General features: G+C 44.3%; 1 protein-coding gene across 6 annotated transcripts in view; it reads right to left on the bottom strand.

Annotated features, from left to right (window-relative positions):
• Positions 1 to 24,892, bottom strand: part of pcbp4 (poly(rC) binding protein 4) — an 86,653-nt gene that overhangs the window by 43,395 nt on the left and 18,366 nt on the right. For 5 of the 6 annotated variants that reach the window (XM_059944461.1, XM_059944460.1, XM_059944459.1 and 2 more), the window contains exon 2: positions 21,307 to 21,402. The exons of the other annotated variant lie outside the window; for it this stretch is intronic. The gene's annotated coding sequence lies outside the window, so the exon portion shown is untranslated. The remainder of the gene's footprint in view (positions 1 to 21,306; positions 21,403 to 24,892) is intronic. 6 annotated transcript variants of the gene reach the window in all.

The following is a 24,892-nucleotide window of genomic DNA, read 5'->3' as shown; positions in this document are numbered from 1 at the left end:
AGTCTTGCATTATCAGTCCCATCACTAGGCAGGCTCACAGTATGAAACAGATGTATCTGGTCAACTTTGAAGGCAAGAGTTCCAGGTTAGTGGCAGGATCCTCGGTGCAGAGGAACAGCAGGATTTTGGTGCCTACGTCCATAGATCCCTCACAGGTAAGGTGGAAGTTGATAGTAAGACAAAAGGTGTGGTGGCCTCCATTAGTTGGGGGAAAGCTGTGTGGTAATGTTTCAATTCTATAAAACCATGGTTAGACCACACTTGGAATATTGGGTTCAGTTCTGATCACCTCATTATTGGAAGGATGTGGAAGTTTTAGACCAGATTTACCAGGATGCCTCCTTCGTATGAGCATCATACGAGGACAGGTTGAGTGAGCTTGGGCTTCTCTCTCTGGAGCCAAGGATAAGAGGTGACTTGATAGAGATGTAAAAGAGGATAAGAAGCATAGATCCATTGGATATCCAAAGACTTTTTCCCAGGGCAGAAATGGACTAAGACAAGGGAGCATAATTTTAAATATGTGGGAGTGGATGGTGTCAGAGGCAGATACATTTGGGGCATTTTTAAAAACTCTTAAATAGGTACATGGATGATAGGAAAGTAGAGGGCTATGTAGGAGGGAAGGGCAGATTGATCTTAGTGGATTAAAGGTTGGCTCAACATTGTGGGCTGAAGGGCCTGTACTGTGCTGTAACATTCTATATCATAGGACTATCTGTCACCCAGGTGGGTTTCACCAAGCTTGGTAAAGACTGAAAAGTTACTGGTCAACCTCCACAAAATTCTCACAAGGCTTGACAAAGTAGCTACTTAACTTCTTTGATTGTTGTGTACACCAGGGTGCAATGAAATTCCATGCTCACAGAGTAAACAGTATACACAGTAATAATAAATACAACAACTAATGCAAAACAACAATGGTGCAAAGACCATTGTGTGAACAGAAATGTTAAAGTCCCAATAACAGATGAGCAGTTGCACTGGGAAGGGGATGTGAAAGAGGTGACTGGTTCAGAAGTCTAAAAGCAGTAGCAAAGAGCCTTGTCCTCTGGGCCATCAAGCTCCTATATCTTCTCCTAGGAGAGAAAAGTAGATGTTGAGGACAGGATTCCCCTGAGGGGGTGCCTGGAATCAGAGATCATAGTTTTTAAAATAAGCTGGCAGGGTGGACCAAGGGAATTTCTTCACCTAAAGGGTTTGAATATTTAGATTTATCCCGCTGAAAAGACTGTGGGGATTCATTGGATTTAAACTCAAGATTGATCAATTGAAGCATGGGATGTGAATATATTGTAGGAAAAGGGCGAGGTAAAAGATCCTTTGTGATTTGATTGGATAGGATAGTGAAGTAGATATGAAGAGCCAATGGCCTACTACTTCTGGTTCTTACTTTGGGGGGGAAACCTTGTACAGAATTGCACTTTGAGCTCAGTGGGTCCAGTTAGTGTGAAACCAAACTCCAGCTGAGATTTGCCTGGCCTGTGTTCATGTGAGCAGTGACACAGACCCGCACCTAATGAAAACCAGATGAACTGCAGATGCTGGAAATCTGAAGTAAAAACAGCAAAAAAAAAGCCAGTCAAGAGTTAGCATTTCAGGTCCAAGACCCACACATAATATGGCTACTTGGTGGATAGCTACAAGCTATAGGCTGTACTTGATACACTGCAATCTTCAGGAAACTGATTTTTTTTAAAAAAAATCTGGGGAGAAACAAATTTTGTCAATAATTCTTCAATAAACTTCAACTGTTCCAAACTTTTTGGTCAATCTAAGCTAATAATTCCTTCTTACATCTTAAACTCCTCCACTATAAACAACCACCCAGTGCTGAACTTGGGACCTTGGTCTCCTAGTACCCAGTCTCTTCCCATTTCAACAGGCGAGTTAGTTAATTCACTGGCCCAGTTTTAAAGCCTTATTTCTGCAATTCCTTCATCCATTGCCTATGACATACCCTGTGCTTGAGCAGCTCCCTCAGCCTTCTCTCTACCCCAAGCCAAAAGAACATTTCTTGCTTCCCAGCTCCTTTTTCTGGGTGAGTTAACAGATTTTAACACTAATCAGAGGATCAGAGGTGGAGAGGGTCAGTACTTTAAATTTCTGTGTGTCACCATCTCACAGGTCCTGTCCTGGACCCATCATACAAATATTATTGCAAAGAAATCACAACAGTGCCTCTACTTCCTCAGGAGTCTGTGGAGGTTCAGCATGTCATCAAAAACCTTGGCAAACCTCTATAGATGTGTGATGGAAAATGTGCTGACTGGCTGCATTACGGCCTGGTATGAGAACACCAATGTCTTTGAGCAGAAAACTTCTACAAAAGGTAGAGGGGTCAGCCCAGGACATCACAGGTAAAACCCTCCCGACCATTGAACACATCCACATGAAACATTGCTGTGGAAAAGCAGCACCCATCATCAAAAATCCTCATCACCCTGGCCTTGCTCTTTTCTCACTGCTGCCATCAGGTAAAAGATACAGGTGCCTCAGGACTCGCACCACCAGGTTCAAGAACGGTTACTACCCCTCAACCATCAGTCCCTCGATTCATTTAAGGACTGTTATATTGTTATTTCATGCTATTTATTTGTTATTTGCATTTGCAGTTTGTTTACAGCTTATAGTTCCTGTTACATAGATTTGCTAGTGCCTTCAGAAAAAGAATCTCAGGGTCGTATGGTGACATGCATGTACTCTGTTAAGTTTTATTTTGAACTTTGATCTTCCCTCTTAGACTGGGTCATCTGATGCTATCCCTTCCACAACTTCCTCCAATTCTTGAATGGTTCCAGCCTCCAAAGTTTGTGCCCAGAACTTAACCATTTTTCAGAACTTTGTTGAAAAGTTGCATGCCCTCACACAACTGAAATAGCTCCCATTAAAGCTGCATTGTCAAATAGCATCTGTCCTTCTCAATCTATTGCTCTTGGCATTGTCCACCACTTTGTTCTCCATCGTTTCCCCACACCCACTTTGGAGCAAGCACATTTGCCTCCTTTCCTGTCCATCGACTGGTTGCTGCGATGTCATCCATAACACTTTCCACCTAGATTCTTCCAAGAACAAATCTTTGGATCATTCCATTAACACACTTGGCCCTCCGCAAATATTATTCAGCAACAATTTTCCCAATGTACCCTGGCATCCAGTTTCACCAGACCACTATCCAATCTTTCACAATTCCCATGCCTGATGTCTGACAAACACTGCTAATGAGAAGAACTTTGGGAAAGTTGGAGTAATAGTCTTGGGTTCCTGCCACAAATGCCATTCCCTGGCATCAACTCCATCCCTCGGAGGTCGAAGGAGCACATTTACAATCGGGGTGTCCCTGCTGCCTACTGACCCAAATCACTCTCTCTCTCTTCCCCTTTCCCATTGGGTAGGGAATACAAAAGACTGACAGCCCATATCCATTGACTCAGGCCAGCTTCTATCCTGACTTAATGACTATTGAATGGCCCCTTTATACAATAAGGTGGATTCTTGACCTCGTCATAGCCTTGCACCTTACTCTGTCTGCACTGCACTTCTGTAACTGTATCATTTTATTCTGTGAATAGTTTTTCTTTGCATCACCTCACTGGACTGATTGATGGGATGATCCATATTACCTATGGATCAGCATTTCAGTTTTTCCACTGTATATCATTACAACTCATTACAAACCAATTTACCCATTGAGGTATAAACTGAGTTCTGGATGACATAATACCATCACTAAGAATGTCCATTTGAAATTTGTCTGTTCATCTGCTATTGAAATCATCGTGATGCCTTTGTTACTTCCTACCGGTAACTATTCCAACACACTAGCGATGCCTCAGTCTTCTGGAGTCTGCCCTTCCAGTTCTGCTCTCTTGCTCATCCCCGAGTGAACTGCTCCGCTGTTACTGATTTGTGCCTTCATCTACCAAGGTCTCAACGCCTCCCATTCACTCTCTCAATTCCACTTTTTCCCTCCACATTCTCCTGATATTTTAAAACACTTTGTAAAACCTCCTTTGTGTAAATCTTGCTGCTTCTGTGGTTCCTGTGTGTGCCGCTGCTTCCTGCAGGAGGGTGATCTCCACCTCCACGAACAGGCCTTGCTCTTGTTTGCAGCAAGCTGCCTAATGCCCAACAGAAGGGCAAATTAATGGAAAAGTGCATAAAGAGCTGGTTAGGGGTGGAGAAGGGTTTCTGTACACTGTTACTACAATTAAGGATTTTCCTAGTGGTTCCTTTGAATGACCTTCAGTGTTCATACCCAGTCTGATAAATACGCTCTCCCCCCACCCCTCGCCATCTTCATCAGTTTTTATAACTACTAAATTAAATGCCTTTTTAAAAAAAAAGCAGGTAAAGAAACTGCAGGCAATCTTTTTAATGCACCAATTATTTTTCTACTGGGCTGTTACACCAGTGTCGAGAGCATTAATCTTTAACTGGTAGAGAATCCTGAGTGCTCCTGGAGCAGTGCCAGCCCTTTACTGACTGGAAGATTGGGTTACACACAATTCACAAGCACAGAACTGATCTATTTACCTCACTCAATATTTGCAACTGCTTCTCTGCCATCAGAGTGCTTTCCAATCTCATTTCCCTTCTGCCCCACCTATGATTCCTCCTTCCCTAGGAGCATTTGTCTCAAGATAGAATTGCGTTTTGGTAGTAACAGGAAACTGCACTGATCTGGAGGGTCAAGAGTTCCAGGTTAACAACTGTGGCTACTGCACAGGACTCCATGGTTGGATCAGTATTGATGCCAAGGCCTTGTCCCCAAAATAATGATTTGCAATCAGAAGGAAGGATTTGCAATGAGAAATGGAATTATTCAATGTGAGTTGTGGCATTCTCTCCCCTAGCCACACATGGACATTGGGGGTGTCAGGTTAAAAATGTTGTTAGCCCTAAAGTTTGTATTAGATTGGGGAGATGGAGCAAATGTGGGTAAACAAATTGGGGCTGCATGTTGATTATGGTCAAATGTGTTGGCTCCCTCGATTCCACAGGTGACATGTTGGTGGTAGTTCAGAGATTTCTTTAAGCTGGCCTGGGTGAAATCCCCCCACAATGATAGGGAGGGCATCAGGGTGCATTGTTTCATGGCTGTTGATCACAGTGCTTAGCTCCTTCTGTCCCTGCCTGACATTGGCCGGAGGTACACTACTACCAGGATGATAGCAGAAAGCTCCCTCAACACTTGACCACTAGCTGTTCCAGGTCAGGTGAGCAGGACTGGAGACAGCACTGTTACATCTGTGCACCATGATGATTTAATCACAAAGCATACTCTCCATTCCTTTACCTTTAAAAGACTCAGCTGACCTGTGTTTATGGTGAAGCAGCACTGTGTCCAAGATGGCAGAGGAGAGCCATGTTTTCATGCAGCAAAGTGCACAGCAATCCTTGCTGTCTCTCTGGCACTGAAATCTTGCTCTGAGGTCGTCAATTTTATTTTCTAGAGAGTGTACGTTTGCCAGCAGGATAGTTGGGTGTTGGGGGGGGGGTCTAAGGTTTCCGTGTAGCTCAGCACGCCTTCTTCACTTCTGTTTTCTTAAAGGGGACTGCATTCATGAACCAGAGTCTGCGGTTGGGGTCCGTCGATTTTGAGGGTCGTTTGATTTGATATTTACATTAATGAATGTTCATAGACCATTCAGAAATCTGATGTTGTTGAGGGAGAAGCTGTTCCTAAGTCATTGAGTGTGCCTTCAGGCTCCTATACCTCCTCCCTGATGGTAGTAATGAGAAGAGGGTAAGCCCTGCGTGGTGGGGGTCCCAAATGACGCATGCTGTATTATTCCATTTACACTAATCATACACTGATCCCAGCTCCTCCTGACTTTACCACTCCAATACACACCAGAAGCAATTTGATAGCCAATTGGCTTGATAACCTACACTAATCTGGGATGAGGGAGGAAACAGTGACACCGGAGACTCAAGAGGTTACAGTGAGACTGGGCAAACTTCATACCCAAGGTGTGAACTGAGCCCTAGTCAATGGCTTTACTAGCTGCCCTGTAGGTTAGAGATACAAATCTGGACCTGTGGTGCTGACATTTCTCCTCATTTCTGTCCTGAACAGCCAACCCTCTATTCTGAGACTACAACCCTAGCTTCTAGGCACCACAGATGCCTAGAATCTACTTCAACCCCTGTCAAGCCCCATACAGAGCCCTGATACAACACCTGTTGTAGGACATCACATTCAAGCTGACCACACTCAGGGAAGGAGATCAGGCCCGGACCAGCCACAGAATATAAAACTTCCACATCCTTCCTAGATTTAGGCAACCAGAACCAATCTGGAGCATCACTCCAAAGTGTAGCCATCCAGATGAGAGATTCCCTGGGGTGGAGGTGGAAGAACAGCCATATTAAGAGGATGTTTCATGGACAAAGTCTGGGTTCAATTAGGTAGGAATAAGGAGAAGGGAGTTGATAAGGTGGGGGGGGGGGGGGGGGAGGGGAAGGGAAGAAATTTGTTTTGCTGGGAGCTCCAGCAGAGGTACCACAGTTAGCTCTGCCGTCTCACAGGTCCTGGGTGCCTGGCTCAGTCTTGACCTCCTGTGTCAGGTGCGTGGAGTTTCCAAGTTCTTGTGATTGCTCAGATGTTCTCCCACATCCGAGTCGTGTAGCCGGGTAGGTTAATTGGCTACTGTCAATTGTTTTACAACACCTCAGCCCCTTAGAGAGAAGTATCCCAGTCTATCCAGCAACTCCAATCCCAGTAGTGATCTTGTCCTCTCCAGTTTAATGGCATCCTTCCTATAGCCTTGTGACCAGAGCTGTCAGTAGTACTCTTATCAGAATTTTGTACTGCTGTTACATGACATTCCCAACTCCTGTACTCAATTTTCTGACCAATGAAGGCAAAGGTTTTTTCTTGAAGGCACAGGCATGAAAGGTCAATGAAATTAATTTCTGATGCATTGAATATTTCAGTCAAAGTGTCTGCCCTCAAATCATTCCTGAGCCACTTTCTAGAACAGTGATGCCCTTCCCTTTTTATGCCATGGACTGCTACCATTAACTGGGGGTCCTGGACTCTGGTTGGGAACCCTTGTTCTAGTATTTTGGATGTGGGTGGCTGAGATTTGATTAAGTGAAGGTGCCTCATACACAGTAATTCAGGGAGCTCTTTTAGAGACATGAGCCCAGCTGTTTTCCTTGTATGTTGTTGGAAGTTCCAGATTCTCAGTGGCTTTTCTGAAGAAATACTTCCTGATGCCCACATGACCTATTCTTTCAAAGTCTAACAGTACAGGGACAGGGCATTTTGGCCAACCAACTCCTGCATTAAGTGTGCAAGCAGATCAAATGTGTCCTGAGAAATTCCCACATACATTACACAAAACACATTTTCAAGTGCCCACTTCAAAGGGCAATTCTGTAAATACCCAGTGTACAGTGACAGCATACACTGCCACCGATTCCTGGAGGGGAGTCACCTCACACCGAGAAATCTTCCCTTATTCTTAATATTTGTTGCTCTTAATTCACATCTTGCAGATGAAACCAAAATAGGCAGTAGAGAAGGCACTGTAAACTTCCAGGAGGTCTTGATCAGGAAGGTAGAGTGACAGGTACTTCATTTTGAGAAGTCAAACCAGGGTAGGATTTAAACAGTGAACAGGCATTAGGGCATATTGTAGAACAGAAGGGCTGTGGAGTACAATAACAATTTCCTAAAAACACTCGTCACCGATAAACTAGACTGAAAACTCACACTCGTTCCTCATTCACACTTTATTTACTTCTACACAAAAGAACAATCCTGTCACCAAACTCTTCTGGTTTGAACACTAATTGGACACAGACACTGATAAATTGGTATCCTTGTGCAGGTTCAAACTCCTTATTTGTATAATCAATCACCAATCACACTACAATAATAGGGGTATTAGCCAATAGAATCTCCACATTGAAGGCCAATAATAGCTCAGAATCCTCCATCTGCATCCTCATCTTGCCTCGGCTCTAGCCCCATGCTGTACAAAGGGTTTTTCAAAGGTCTCATTTGCCTGGATTGTCTGCACACTACCTGTAAACTATCCTTACTAGGACAATCTTAACCTTGCTGCAACTTCCACAGTGCCATCACATGCAGATGGGGTGGTGAAGGTGGCCTCTGGCACGCAGGCTTTCATTGCTCAGGGGAACAGAGTATAGGAGATGGGAGAGAATGATGCAGTTGGACAAAACATTAAGTAATACCACACTTGTAGCAGGGTAATCAATACTCCAAGAACTTTGCCAGAACTTTCTTAGCTTAGAATGTAGGGGAATGAGACAAAATCTTAGAGGTCTATAAAAATCAACCCTTCCCCCCCCCCCCCCCCCAGGTCAGGGAATCAAAAGCTAGAGGTCATAGATTTAACGTGCGAGGAAAAGACCTCATAAGCACCTGAGAGGCAGTTTGTTTTCACCCAGAGGGTACACTAAACTTATAGAACAAGATGCCAGAAGTAGCCGAGGCAGGTACAACAATAACATTCGAAAGGTACTTGGACAGGTACATGGATGGGATCCACGTCGGATGCAAGCAGATGGAAGAGTTTAGCATAAATGTTGGGCCAGAGGCCTGTCTCCTTGTTCTACAACTCCAATACACTGCCAGTCCTGTAAGAATCAGTCCCAGCTTGTAATGAAGCTGCTCCTCTTGGCAGCTAATGGCCTGCATTTTGGAGAATGTTCCTCAGGTCACCTGGTAACTGCTAGAGTTTCCTGCTCTTCCTCGGGAATAATGCAGGACTTGAAATTGCATTGCCTGGGTCTGTGTACATACTATTTCTCTGCTCAGTCCCTGTCCCATGGTCACCTGGTGTTATTGCCCCAGCTGCCCTGGGATGGGCAGGTGGGGCCAGGTCCTCAGCAATATGTTGGGCTGGCCACGGTTCAGCAGACTCCTCCTTGTGACTGAACAACAGAGAGCTCTGCAATACACCACAGGCAAGGCCATCTGTCAGCCAGAGCCAAACAATAGCAGAGACATCTGTCCGCTGCCCCTCCGGGAACATGCTTCTCCAGGGGGAGAAAAGGTCACTGAGAGCGTGCAGGCAGAATAGGATTAGCAGCATCAGCCCATCCTGAAGCTGGCCCAGGGTCCAGAGCAAGAGCACACGCACACACCGCTGTGCTCACCAGTGAGCCAGGACAGATACTGTCTGTGGGGTCAGTGTGTTCAGATGTCCCCAGTTTGTCAGGGAGGTTGAAGGAGACAGTGTTCAGGCTCCAGCAGCTGGAAGCAGAGGCAGTGGGGTAAATCAGTACAACAGCACCTGCCCACTCTCTACCCCTACCCAGAGATACCACTTAGCTGTCTTCTCCTCTTCACGGACACTGCCAGACAATCATGTTTTTAAAATCAGGCCAATAATGTGCCTGTTCTGGTAAAAGATCAAACCAACATGTTCACCACCTCTCTCTTCACAGATACTGCCCAACCTGCAGAGTATTACCAGGAGTTGATTTCACAATAGACACCTCATTGGTCAACTTCATGTTGATAGTGGAGGTGGGGGTTACACTGAACAGCAAGGGAAATGGGCACCTGGCCATAATCAGAGTCATAAACCACTATACCACAGAAACAGGCCCTTCAGCCCATCTAGTCCGTGTTCAACTATTATTCTGCCTAATCACATATACCTATATCCAGACCATAGCCCTTCATACCCCCTTTATCCATCTCCTTATACAAACTCCTCTTAAGTGTTGAAATCAAACCCACACCCACCGGTAGCAAGTTCTCATCACTGAGTGGAGAACTTCCTCTTCGGATTCCAAGTAAGTATTTTTACCTTTCCTCCTTTATCCATGATGTCTAGTTGTAGTTGTAGTGGAAAAAGCCTGGTTGCATTTAATTTATCTATACCCCTCATGATTGTTGCATCCCTTATGAAATCTCCCTTCATTCTCCTATGGTCCAAGGTATAGAGTCGTAACCTATTCAACATTTCTCTACAACTCAGGTCCTCAAGTCCCTGGCAGCATCCTTGTAAATTTTCCGTGTAATAATCTTATTGACATCTTTCCTGTAGGTGACCAGAACCACACACAATACTCCAATTTAGGCCTCACATTTATAGGTCAAATTAAGTTTTACAAAAAAATGGTCTTATACAACTTCAACATAACGTCCCATCTCCTGTACTCAATACTTTGATTTATGAAGGTTAATGTGCTTAAAGCCCTTTATCTAGCTGTGACACGGCTTTCAACGAGTTAAACGAATCTAAGGGGTTCTTCTCAGTTGTAGGGAAGAACTGAGAACTGTAGGGTGAGGGGTGGAGGGGGGTGGGGTTCTCTCTGGTCTTACTCAGCCACACTGTCATGTTGTTAACCTCTACCCAATGGGCAGGGCAGAGGCAATCACTCCTGGGGACTGCATCAGGCGGTTTGTCCCATCTAGCTTTAAACCGCAACCGTCCACAGGGCCTCAAAGCTCAGAGAAACTGAGGCAAGCCAGACAACTGGCAAAGATACCTGGCTGGCTGGGAGGGTGTGGCAAGAGGAGGAAGGTGCTGCAGAGAGTTTGTGTACACAGACACGAGCGAGGGCCAAAAACTATGGCACTTTACACAAACCATTCCAGGTTGTCAACAGGCCCCAAGCACAAAGGTCACCGCCAAGCAGCACCCCCTCCCAGCTGGCAAGAGAATCAATGCTGCCTCAGCCACACAATAGAAACAAGGCAGTGTATCAATGCTTCACCCTTGCATACTTTTGCCTTAACGTGGAACAGTACAGCACAGAAACAGGTCCTTCTGCCCTTATTCCATTTCAATACTGGAGAGAAACCTGGATAATTATATCAAAGGGAGGGGTATGGTCTGGATGTGGGTTGATGGGATTAGGTAGAGTAACAGGTTGGCACAGATTAGATCGGCTGAAGGGCCTATTCTGTGCTGTTGTGCTCCATGACTAACATTGGAAACAGGGAAGTTCATATGCACATAGCAAGATGCCACAGAGTAAAAGACGACAATAAGCAGACAAATCTACGTTTTCCTTTAATGACATCAATTACAACACTGGTAAAATATACCCTGGCTACTCTTAAATACCTGCCTTGGATTCAGTTGCATCCGCCTGATAGAGCAATTGGGGGGCTTTGTTCCCAGGGCGCATGCGGTGGCCCACAGATCTGCTGTGCTGGAGTGGCCGCATGTGTTACCACAACAACATCCGCTCTGGGAACTGACCCTCTGACTCATTGTATTCACATGATTCCGCTGCAGCTGGACCAGAATGAAAGGGCAACAGGCAAGGACAGAGGGGCACAGGATGGTAAAACTCCAAGCTACATAAACACTTTGTGTATTTCTGAAGGAGTTATAAGAGTAAAAAAGATTCTTCTGTTCAGAACTTCAAAGTCACTTCCGTTATAGGAAATAAACAGGGGAAATGAAACAAGAAACTGCCTTCCTCGTTGCTTTCCATCACCTCCCCCTCTCCTGATTCTCAGACGAGCCTCGGGAGAGAGGGAGAAGGAGAAAGAGAAGGCCCCTAACTGCAGTGCATTAGGTAATCGGCAAGGAGACTGCTCATCTCCACTCCATGCTTGTCTCCTGCATAATTGATGATTACATTTCCTGCCCCATATTCAGTTTCAGGTTCCCAATCAATCCTCTCATGAAACACTTTGGGAAATTAATCTCTCGCCACGTTGACCCTTCCCCTCCAAACTCCATCATACATCTGTGCAGGAACTCTTAAGTACTCGATAAATAAAAATATTCTGATTCTTAATTATAGCCAACGACTTAAAGACCCAAGGCTTGTGCTCTGGATGGTGTACAATGTCTGTTGTTGAGAAACCATTTCAGTACCTCTACATTTTATTCTTAATAGGAGACAACTGATAACAGTTCAGTGTGGTCTAAACACTATTCGACAACAATTGTCAGGATGGCCAGCATTCTAAGGTGCTATGTTTAGGTTGCAGTCACTACTGAAGGCACGAGTTTGAAACCCTGGCAGTTGGGTGTTCTTCCCCTCTAGTTTCCCTGTTTGTGGGCAGCATTGTAGCGCTGCAAGAGCACAACATTAAACAGTGCCGGCGATTCAGGTTCGATTCCCACTGCTGCCCGCAAGTGTTTGTACTTTCTCCCTGTGACCACGTGGGCTTCCCCTGATGCTCCGGTTTCCTCCCACATTCCAAAGATTTATGGGTTAGCAGGTTAATCACCACGTGTATAATTGGACATCGAAGGCTCATTCGACCAGTAGGGCATGCTATGCTGCATCTCCAAACAAATAGGCTATTGAATTGGCAGCAGCAACAAAGAGGAAGGCGCATTGTTCACCAGTCACTTCCTGAGTAGGTACAGCTAGAGCAAAGCTGCTGCCACGCTGGGCTACGGGGTTCTGTAATAATGTAGGAATTATTAGACGAAGAACAAGCAAGGCCCATCGTGCTTACTCTGTATCATCCTGGCTGTGATGCGATAACAACTGGATTGATGATTTACTTTTTGCGGTCTACAACAGAGAATGAAGGATGGAGTGCAAAGGGTGGGTCCTGGGCCTGCCTCACTACTTTCATCACCTCCGGGTGCAACTAAACCCTCACACTCTAACCACCCAGAGTTCTGGAATTCCATTCCTAGCCCCTGTCGGCTTTGTTTTCAGACACCTCGTCCCCAAAACCCTCTTGCTGCCTAGTCGGATTTTGTTTGGTAACCCAGCTGCAAAACCCCACATTCTAGCTAAATTAAAGGAAGTACATTAGTAAAAGGTTGTTGTTACCCAAATCCCAAGCAGGCTTTAATACAGTTCCCTTCAAAAAAAAAATGAATTTTAGCCACGTTTGCATTCTGGAGACCAACTCAGACCCCCACAATAGCAGCTGTGTCAACCAAATTCAACATCACCCTAGCTTCAAATACTAGTTTAGCACCAGCCGTTATTTGAGTCAGGCGTTTCCAGACACACAGTCAATAACAATCAGCCCATTCATCTCTGGAAGGAGAGGCAGATCATCTATCAGATCCATAGTGGAGATTTCAATGCCTTAATTTTGATTCTCAGCTCCCTGTACCTCTGACATTCGTTAAGAGGGCTGTTTTAGAACCCTTACAGAACTTATCATCCACATCTCCTCAGCCCTCGTCTAACTCACACTGTGTTTGCCAAGGCTCACTGGCAGACAGTCCCAACATCCCTCAGTTTTAAATCCGCCACGGCTTTGCCTCTTCCCATCTCCAACCCTCAAGTCCCTCAATCCTCCAACTGCACCCAGTCTCTATCCCTGATGCTCACCAATTCAGGCCACAAGCTTTTGGATTTCGTCAATCTTCTCCAAGCAACTCTTTAAAATTCCCCACTGATCAAACTTCCAATACCATCTCAAGTGTGCTCCTTTGAGGTTGAATTTATTGAATTAAAGTTGAATTTATTGTCAAGTGCACAAGTGCAGGCAGGTTTACTAAAGCTGTTGGGAGTAGCTTAAGCCAAAATGGCAAGGGGATGGGAACCAGTTTAACAGGGTGAGGATGAGCCAGCAGGTTTACAAGTAGATAATGGCTGTAACATGCATGTAAGGAAGGACAAGCCAATGACTGGGTACAAATGCAGACAGAGCAATTGTATCACACAGGCAAAATTCAAAAAGGCAAAAAATGTAAGATTTAAGATACAGTATTTAAATGTGTGTGACATTCAGAATAAGGTGCATAAACTCGTGGTGAAATTAGAGATTGGTCAGTATGACATCGTGGACATCACCTAGTCATGGCTAAAAGAAGGCCATAGCTGGGAGCTTAACATCAAAGGATATAGTTTGTATCGAAAGGACAGGCAGGAAGGCATAGGCAGTGATGTGGCTCTGTTGGCAAGAGGTGGAATTATATCTTTAGAAAGAGGTGATATAGGGTCAGAGAATGTTGAATCTTTGAGGGTGGAGTTAAGCAACTGCAGAGTGAAAAGAACCATTATGGGTATCATATATATGCCTCCAAATAGTAGCCAAGATGTGGGGTTGAGATTGCAAATGGAGCTGGAAGAGGCATGTAATAAAGGTAATAACACAATTGTAATGGGGGACTTCAACATGCAAGGGGATTGGGAAAATCAGGTTAATGTCAGATCCCAAGAGAGGGAAGTTGTTGAATGTCTACAAGATGGTTTTTTTAGAGCAGCTAAGGCTCAAGCACTTGGGGAATGGCCATCTTAGATAGGGCATGGTGTAATAGGGAGCTTAATATAAAAGAACCCTTAGGAGACATGATCATTATATGATTCAATTCATCCTGCAATTTGAGGGAGATGTACAAGTCACATGTATCAGAATCACAATGGAATAAAAGGAAATTACGGAGGCATGAGAGAGGAGCTTGCCCAGGTAGATTGGAGGAGGATACTGGCAGGGATGATGGGAGAAGAAAGGTGGCTGAAGTTTCTGGAAATAGTTCACAAGGTGAAGGATAGAGATGTCCCACATAAGTAGTAGTTCTCAGGAGTAGGTAACCATGGCTGATAAGGGAAGTTAAGGACTACATAAAAGCCAAGGAAAGGGCATACAAGGTAGGAAAAGTGAGTGGGAAGTTGGATGATTGGAAAGCTTTTAAAATGCAATAAAAGGCAACTAAAATGCTACAAGAGGGAGAAGATGAAATACGAGGGCAAACTAGCCAATAATATAAAGCAGGATACCAAAAGTTTTTTCAGTTATATAAAGAATAAAAGGGAGGTGAGAGTTGGAAAATGATGCTGGTGAGGTAGTAATGGGGACAAACAAATGGCAGATGAACTTATGGCTACTTTGCATCAGTCTTCACTCTGGAAGACACGAGCCATAAGTCAGAGGTCCACGAGTCTCAAGAGCGAGTCCCATTGCTATTTCAAAAGAAAAGTGCTGGGAAAACTCAAAGATGGACAAGTCAGCTGGACCAGATGGACTACATCCTCAGAGTCCTAAGAGAGGTTGCTGAAGAGAATGCATGCACTGGTCATGATCTTTCAAGAATCACTTGATTCCGGCATGGTTCTAGAGGACTGGAAGATTGCAAATGTCACTCCCCTCTAAGAACGGAGGAAGGCAAAAGAAAGGAAACTATAGGCTAGTTAGCCCAACCTCAGTGGTTGGGAAAGTGTTAGAATCTATTATTAAGGATGAGGTTTCACCTTGGAGACTAATGATAAAATAAGTCAAGTTAGCATGGTTTCGGCAGAGGGAAATCTTGCCTGACAAATCTGTTAGAGTCCTTCAAGGAAGTAACAAGCAGGTGGACAAAGGAGAGGCAGTGGATGTCACTTACTTGGATTTTCAGAAGGCATTTGATAAGATGCCACACACGAGGCTGTTTAACAAGATAAAATCCCATGGTTTTACAGGAAAGATACTGGCATGGATAGAGGAATGGCTGTCAGGCAGGAAGCAGTGAGGGAGAATAAAAGGGGCCTTTTCTAGTTGGCTGCCAGTAACCAATGGTGTTCCTCAGGAGTCAGTATTGGGACTGTGACTTTTCATATTGTTTGTCAATTATTTGGATAATGGAATTGATGGCTTTGTGGCAGAGTTTGCAGATGATATGAAGATAGGTGGAGGGGTAGGCATTGATGAGGAAGCAATGCAATTGCAACAGGACTTATTGGCAATGGGCAAAAAAATGTTATACAGATATAGTGTTGGGAAATATGATAATGCATCTTGGTAAAAGGAAAATAGTGCGGTCTATTATCAAAGTGGGGAGAAGGTTCAAATGTCAGAGGTGCAGAGGGACTGAGGAGTCCTCATGCAAGACTCCCAGAAGGTTAATTTACAGGTTGAGTCTATGCAATGTTGGCATGTATTTCAAGGGGCATAGAATACAAAAGCAAGGAGATGATGCTGAGCCTTTATAAGACTAGTCAGGCCACACTTGGAGAATTGTCAACAGTTTAGGGCCCCATATCTCAGAAAGAATGTATTGTCATTGGAGAGAGTCCAGAGGAGGTTCACAAGGATGATTCTGGGAATGAAAGGGTTAACATATGAGGAACATTTGGCAACTTTAGGCCTATAGTCACCGGAATTTAGAAGAATGCATGGGGATCTCATTGAAACCTACTAAATGTTGAAAGGACTAGATAGGGTGGACGTGGAGAGGATGTTTCCTGCGGTGGGGGCATCCAGAACTAGAGGGCAGTTTCAAAATTGAGGGGGAACCTTTTAGAACAGAGCCAAGGAAGAATTACTTCTTTTTTTTTTTAAAGCCAGAAAGTAGTGAATCTGTGGAATACTCAGCCACAGACTGTGGTGGAGGCCAATTCCGTGGGTGTGCTCAAAGCGGAAGTTGATTGTTTCCTGATCAGTTAGGGCATCAAAGGATATGGTGAGAAGGCAGATGTATGGGGTTGAGTGGATTCCAGGATCAGAAATGATGGAATGGCAGAGCAGACTCGATGGGCTGAATGGCCTAATTCTGCTCCCATGTCTTATTGTGCACCAGTACACAGAGTTACAATGAAAAACATAACAGGCATAAAGCATCAAATATACAGCTTTCACAAGAAAAACAATTCCTACTAGAAGGAACACAATTATTTAAGAAGCATCTATTGTGGCATAAAGTGGTCAAATTGCTGTACTGAGAATTGAATTTTGAAAGTATTTGAGATGGAGACCATTTGACTGACTACTGCCATATTGGATATTGTCAATAAAATTTGTTTAAATCCACCAGCAAGATGAGCTGAGTTTGTGATATAGATCTGGATTGTGACCAAGCAGACAAGGTTCTGGAAGTTTCATCAGAGCCCCCTGCTCTATAACTGACTCTCCAACTGACTCTCCAACTTTAAGAGTGTGCAGTTCAATGCCTAACAAAGACAAAATTTAGTGCTCATCCCCAATTGGCTTCAGAAGGATACTGGGGAGCTGCCCACTTGAACCACCGTGATCTTTCTGAAAGTGCTGTTATTGCACTGTTCAAGGGGGAGTTCCACGAGGATAGAAAGCTTAGTGGCATAATTGCAAGACAATGACATTCCCCTCTGTCAGCAGCACAAAAGAACTGGTCATTGACTTCAGAAAGCTGGGTAGAGTACATGTCCTTGTATGTACCAATGGTGCAGAAGTGGAGATAGTTGACAGTATCAAGGTCCTTGGTACAAGTATCAACAATAGCTTGTCCTAGTCCAACGAAATAGAAGCCACAGCCAAGAAAACATCAGCACCTTACTACCTCAGAAGGTTAAGGGAATTCTACATATCCCTGTTGACCCACATTATTTTTAAAAACAGATGCACCATAGAAAATATCCTATATGGATGCATCACAGGTTTGTATGGCAACTGCTCTGCCCCAAATTACAAGATATTACAAAGAGCTGTGGATACAGACCAGTGTCACGAAAACCAACCTCTCTTACATTACTGTTCTCACTACCTGAGAAAGTAGCCAAAAGACCCTTCCTCCCCAGCCACTCATCTATTAAGTAAACACGTACACCTGTTTGTTATTGAAATATCTAATCAGCCAATCATGTGGCAGCAACTCAATGCACAAGAACATGCAGACATGGTCAGGAGATTCAGTCCAAACATCAGAAAGGGGAAGAAATGAGATCCAAGTGACTTTGACTGTGGAATGATTGTTGGTGCCAGATAGGGTGGTTTGAGTATCTCAGAAACTGCTGATCTCCTGGGATTTTCCACAGTGTCTCTACAGTTTACAGAGAATGGTGTGAAACACAAAAAGAAACACCCAGTGAGTGGCAGTTGTGAGTGAAAATGCCTTGTTAATGAGAGTGGTCTGAGGAGAATGGCCAAACTAGTTCAAGCTGACAGTAAGGAAACAATAACTCAGAATCATGCATTACAATAGTGATGTGCAGAAAAGCACCTTTGAATGTAAAGCATGTCAAACCTTGAAGTGAATGGACTGCTACAGCAGAAGACCACAAATATACTCTGTGGCCACTTTATTAGGTACCCAATACACATACATACTATATGTGTGTACATGTACACAGTGGATTCTGATTAATTGGGCCATCAGTTAATCAGCAGCCACTTATCTGGAACAATTCTTAAAGACCAAAAGCTAATCAAGAATATTGCCAGGATTGCCTTCATGTATTTGGGTTTTATGTCTGTTAATTTGGGCAGAAGTCTGTTGCTGAGCAGTTTCTAAACTAGCATCAGTCACATGTACTTGTCTGGCAGTTAGACACTGCACCAATGAACAGTTTTCAAATAGTGTCAGTTGCATGTAACTGTTCAAAAAGCAGTGATTTTTGTCACTGATAGTTAGTGAGAAATTAGCAAGACAATTCCAAACAGTTGTGGTTTCAAGCATTCAGGCTCACAAATGTCAGAAACAGCCAGAAGTGAAAACAAAATTATTTCACTACTTCAACAAGTTAGGGACCACAAAAAAGATTCAAAAGTATTGACAATCATTTTGAATATTACAATGAAAATAAAGATTTGGAGGATGCAATTGTCAGAAGCATTGTTTGAAGGCAGTCCATTATCTATACTATGTAACTGCGCTGATTGTGTTCATTTACACTCAATGAAAAGAACAAGGCAGTGTACACTGGATTAATTCCTCCATTGATAACTATTAGGAACTTAGTGTTATAGTACTGTAGTAACATTGATAGTGTTCTAATTTGTTCTGTTCTCTTTTTAAAACAATTTGTTACTTAAAGTATAGAAAAGACAAACTACAGTTTGACCATTTCCATGAAGCTTTGGCAATTGGGGCAGCGGGAAGGACCATTTCTTGGAGTGTAGGAAATTGTGGGGTGACCTTGGAAGTGTATAAAAGTCAATTAAAAACCGGATGGCATAGGGTTAAGGAGGGAGGTGGAAAATTTGAAAAGGGACCTAATGGAGAGGATGGCGTGAAGTACCAGTGGAACAGGCTGAGGCAGGTACAACAACACATTTTAAAGACATTTAGATAAGTACACATTTGGGTTTAGAGGAATAATTGGTCAAGCAGTGAAAAATGTGACTAGTTTGGGGGATACAACAGCCAGGCATGGACAAGTTATCCAAAGGACCTGTTGCCATGCTATGAGCTCCTTGAAAAAGAGGGATATTTTGTCCAGGATAGGGAGACCACACAAGCTTTGAAGCAGCTGCTAGCTCTCTCTGCAAAGAGGGAGTGAGTGAGAATTGGGCAGCTGACACATTCCAGATGCCAGCATTCAGTGTTTTAGCAAGGGTAGCACACTCACATCACACCTGACTCGAGTAAATGCACTATCAGCACACTGGGATTGAGCAGGTTACATCACAGGGACTCTCCAGCAGCAGACCCTTTCTCTACTCCCCATTGAAATATCATAGTGATATTTCCAGGGCCGCGAGTAGGGAAAAATCCGAGGCTTGGGCTTATACCGAGCGCAGCCTGACTGACTGAGAGACAAGGTCAGACTCGAGACTCGACACCATCAGCCATAAACTGCAATTGAAAAGTGGCCAACTCAAGTTAAAAATCAATCAAAATGAATCATGTAGAACAGATCATGAACAGGCCCTTTGGCCCACAATGTCTGTACTAACCAGGATGCAAAATTAAACTACACCTACCTCCCTGCACATCATTCATACCTCTGAATTCCCTGTTTTGTTCATGTGCCTGTTTAAATGCCTCTGAAACATCACTATCAAGTCTTCTTCCATCACCATCCCTGGCAGCACAGCTTGATTCAAGTTGATCATGCACACGTTGAAACATACAGTGAGATGCATCATTTGTGTTAACAACCAACACAACATAGCGACATGCTGGGGGCAGCCCACAAGTGTCGCCACACTTTCTGATGCCAACATAACAGGCTCACGACGCCCAGCAGAACTACACAGAAAAGCGGTTATTGCAACGCTATTGCAGCCTGGGGGAAATCAGACCTCGGGAGTTCAATTGGCAGCAGCATCTGTAAGGAGTTTGTATGGTCTCTCTGTGACCACATGTTTACTGTGGGTGCTCCAGTTTCCTCCCAGGGTCGAAAGGCGTACCTGTTGGTAGTTTAATTGGTCATTATAAATTGCCCTGTGATTAGGCCAGTGCTGGGTGGTGTGGCTTGTTGGGTCGGAGAGGCCTGTTCTGTATCTTTAAATAAACCCTACAAGCAACAAAATTACAACAGCAAAGCTAGTCCCTTTCCTCCCTCCCACACACAATCCAAGAAGCCTATCACTCTTTAAAAATAAACCTCACATCTCCTTTAAAGCTCCTCCCTGCCCCCCCAACCTCCATCTTCAAGCCATGTCGTCTGGTATTATACATTTCTTTTACACAGCCGAGTTGGAGGGAGCCAGCACAGATGACGCAGCTGAGACATGTGGATTGGTGTTGGGGAGAGTGATCTGATCTAATCCCTACATTGATTTGTACTTTGTGTCCTTCCTGCTAATTTAGAGATTGACAGGAATCCTTAAATGAGCATGGCAGTCTTGTGGTTTGAGCCAGGAAAAGCATAAAATATAAAAATAGGTGATTTATTTTCTTTTAAAAACAAAATCAGCTCCAGGCAGAAGTTTTTTATATTAAAAAAAATTTAGAGGTACGACACAGTAACAGGCCCTTTTGGCCTGATATGCCCAAGTTCATGCATGTGACTAATTAACCTACTCACCCATATACCTTTGGAATGCTGGAGGAAACCGGAGCACTGGAAAAAACACACATGGTCACAGGGAGAACATACAAACTCCTTACAGACTGCGGTGGGAATTCATAAGGGCCATCTTACCCACAGTGTACACAAAGGGTCTCTCTCCTTCTCCTGGCTCTTCCACATGGTTCCTTTTTGTTCAACAAATCCTCAATATCAACTTCTCCACCAAGGTTCCCTTATCTTGGTACCTTTCACAATTTTTGGTAATTTTTTTTAAAAAAGCAACTTTTGCTACATGCTGAGCAGTTCACAGCCAGCACCTAGGGGTGCAAAATGGCATTGGGCTGCAAGTACTCCTGGCTTGGCAGGACCTCAGTGGAAACCTGGGTTGTGTACACAGAATCCTAGTTGTGCTGAACCGGGATTAAGCTCTGCGCCAGACACGGCTACAGAGCTAAAAGGCTGCAAAGGAGATTAGTTTTCATCTCAATATAATGGCATGCTGGAGGCTTCAGCCAAAATCTGCACTCTCGTATCCCCAATGGAATCAAAGCAGGCTAATGGGATTTCCACATTACCTGCGTACACATCCATTATCCTTATTTCAATTCAATAGGGAAGTAATGGAATTGATCAGTAATAAACTGCCGGACCATTAGTACAGTAACCCAGTTAACAGCAGCTGGAATAGAGTCAGAAAGTTTTACCTGACCAATGTCCTTAGTATCCCCTTATGTCACCAACCTGTTGCTGTCCAGTAACTGTGCAGCCGGTTTTCCAACGGATTCTGAGGGGGCTCCACGTGGAAGTTGTTGGGACTCAGGAGAACAGACAACTGGGCTGCAGGGTAGAAAGGAATGGACAAGTTACAGGAGAGGAGTCAGAGTTGTGAGTATTATGGGGGGGGAGGGGTTGCTTCCACTTTAGTTCGATGTCTTGCTTTACATAGCACAAGGCTGGCAGTGACCATCTCCAACAGGAGAGTCCAAACACCTACCTGACCTTCAATGGCATTGCCATCACCAAGGGATCAGAAATGGGAACAGGCCATGTCACATCATAGAAGGGATATCTACAGCATACAAGCAGGCCCTTCAGCCCATCTAGTCCATGCCAACCTATTATTCTACCTAGTCCCATCAACTCACTAGATCCATCGATGGACACAAAAAAAAAGGTTAGAGGCTGGGATGCCTGCAAGAAATGCCTCTCCTCAGACTTCCCACTAGTCACAAAGATATCAACATCAAATACTCTGCCAGAAAATCTGCAGAGGCTGGATATCCAAGCAACACACAAAATGCTGGAGGAACTCTCCTTCAATAATTTCTCCTTCAGCTCCTCCCACTTCCTCCAAACAAAAGGAATGGGCCCCAGCTATGCCTGCTTACTTGTTGGCTACACGGAACAGTCCATGTTCCAATCCTACATTGGTATCACTTCCCAACTTTTCCTCCGCTACATCAACGACTGCATTATTGGTGCTGCTTCCTGCACTCATGTTGAGCTCATCGATATCATTAACTTTGCCTCCAACTTCCACCCTGCCCTCAGATTTACCTGGTCCACTTCTGACACCACCCCCCTCCCCAATCTCACTGTCCATCTAAGGAGACAGTTTATCTACTGTTATCTTTTACAAACCCACCCATTCTCACAGTTACCTGGACTATTCCACTTCCCAGACTGTCACTTGTAAAAATGCCATTCCCTTCTCTCACTTCCTCCATCTTCGCTGCATCTGCTCTCAGGATGAGGCTTTTCATACCAGAATGAATGAGATGTCCTCCTTCTTCAAAGAAAGGGTTTTCCTTCCTCCAGCATCAACGCTGTCCTCACTCGCATCTCCTCCATTTCACATGTCTGTCCTCACCCTTCCTCCCACCACCCTATCAGGGATGGGGCTCCTCTTGTCTGTACCTAGTACCCAGTAGTCCAATATCTTGCACAATTCTCTGTAACTTCCACCATCTCCAACAAGATCCTATTTCCAAGCACATCTTCCTCCCCCCGCCCCAACCACACTTTCCACAGGGATCACTCCCTACGCGACTCCCTTGTCCATTCATCCCTCCCCACTGATCGCCCTCCAGGCACTTATCCTTGCAAGCAGAACAAGCACTACATGTGCCCCTACACCTGCTCCCTCCCTTACTACTATTCAGGGCCCCAAACAGTCCTTCCAGACGAGACAACACTTCACCTGAGAGTTTGCTGAGGTCATCTACTGTATCCAGTGCTCCCAGTGTGGCCCCTGTATATTGGTGAGGCCCAACATAGATTGGGAGAGCACATCACTGAGCACCCACACTCCATGCGCCAAAAGACACAGATCTCCGGTGGCCACCTGCTTCAATTCTATTTCCCATTTCCATTCCAACACATCAGTCCATGGCCTCCTCTACTGCACAATGAGGCCACACTCAGGTTGGTGGAGCAACACCTTATATTCTGTCTGGATAGCCTCCAACCTGACTGCATGAACATCAATTTCTCAAACTTCTGGTACTTCCCACACCCCCACCTCCCCAAACATTCATGTTTCCCTCTTTCACTGCATTTTCCTAACTGTCCAGCACCTCCCTCTGGTGCTCCTCCCCCTCCCTTTCTTCCATGGTATTCTACCCTCTCTGATCAGATTCCCCCTTCTCCAGCCCTTTATCTCTTTCACCTATCAGCTTCCCAGCCCTTTACTTTGTTTCTCCCCACTCCCCATTTCACCTATCACCCTGTACTTCTTTCTCCCACCCCTCTACCTTCTTGATCTAACTTCTCTTTTCTTCCAGTCTTGATGAAGAGTCGTGGCCCAAAACGTCAACTCTTTTTCACAGACGCTGCCTGACCTGTTAAGTTCCTTCAGCATTTTGTGTGTGTTGATCAAATACTCTGCAGTTGCCCGGAAGAGTGCAGGAGACTGGGTGACAGTCCTTCATTCACCCTAAGCATACATTACCTCTACCATGGTGCACAATGATGACTACACACAACACACACTGCAGTCACTCTCTCAGGCTCTGCAGAGCTCACACACTCCACAAAGGAACAAGTGTCAGAGCACTCCCACATAAAGAGGGTGTTGAGATGAGGTTTCCAATAATGGGAGAGTCGAAGATAAGATAATAAAGCCTCAGAATACAAAGACATCCCCTTAGAACAGATTGGGGGGGGGGGGGGGGGGAGGGGGAGTTCTTTAGCCAGAGGGTGGTGAATCTGTAGAATTCATTGCCACAGATGGCTGTGGAGGCCAAGTCATTTAAAGAGCAGGTTGATAGGTTCTCGATTATTAGTGTCAAAGCTTACAAGGAGAAACCAGGAGAATGGGATTGAGAGGGATAATAAATCAGCCATCAAATAGCGAAGAAAACTCAATAGGATGACTGGCCCAATTCTGCTCCTATTACTTATGATCGTTTGAAGCGTTCCCCTTACACCACTCCAACTTGGAAATACAGTGGATTCTGGTCAATTGGGCCATTGGGTAATCGGGGCAGCTGCTTATTTGGGACAACTCTTAAAGAACAAAAAGTAATCGAGAAATTAGCCAAGATTTCCTCTGTTTATTTGATACACTATGCCACCTAATAGAGGTAGGTGTCTGTTGCCAAACACTTGCTAACTAGCACCAGTCACGTGTACTTATGTGGCTATTACACCATGCTTAGAACAAACAGTTTTTAAAATAGCATCAATCAAAAAGCCTGGAAGGCTTGTAAAGGTAGAGAGTAAAATGAACGCAGCAAAATTCAGGGAAATCCTGGAGGAAAACCTGATGCAGTCTGCAAGAGAACTGTGACTTGGGAGATTTGTTTTCCAGCAAGACCAAGATCCCAAGCATCAAGCCAAAGCTACACAGGAAAGGCTTAAAGACAATGTTAATGACCTGGACTGGCCAAGACAGAGTTCAGACCTCAATCTAATTGAGAATTTGTGGCTGGACATCAAAAGGGCTGTTCACTCATGTTCCCCATAAAATCTGACAGAGCTGGAGCAATTTTGTAAAGAAGAATGGGGGAAAATTGCAGTGTCCTGATGTGCAAAGCTGATAGAGATCTATCCACACAGACTCAAGGGTGTAATTGCTGCCAAAAGTGCATCTACTAAATACTGACTTGAAACAGGTGAATACATATAAAACAAAATAATTTGATCATATATTTGTAATTAATTTAGATCACTTTGTAGATATCCATTTTCACTTTTAAACAAAGGGTCTTTTTCTGTTGATCAGTATCAAAAAGAGCCAAATTAAATGCATTGTGATTCAATGTTGTAAAACATGAAAATTTCCAAGGGGTGTGAATATATTTTCTAGGCACTGTATGTCTGAACC

This window comes from Hypanus sabinus, chromosome 19 (assembly GCF_030144855.1).
Source record: "Hypanus sabinus isolate sHypSab1 chromosome 19, sHypSab1.hap1, whole genome shotgun sequence".
Lineage (NCBI taxonomy): Eukaryota > Metazoa > Chordata > Chondrichthyes > Myliobatiformes > Dasyatidae > Hypanus > Hypanus sabinus.
The sequence above is the reverse complement of the archived record's forward strand: the minus strand, read 5'-3'. Positions and strand labels throughout refer to the sequence as shown.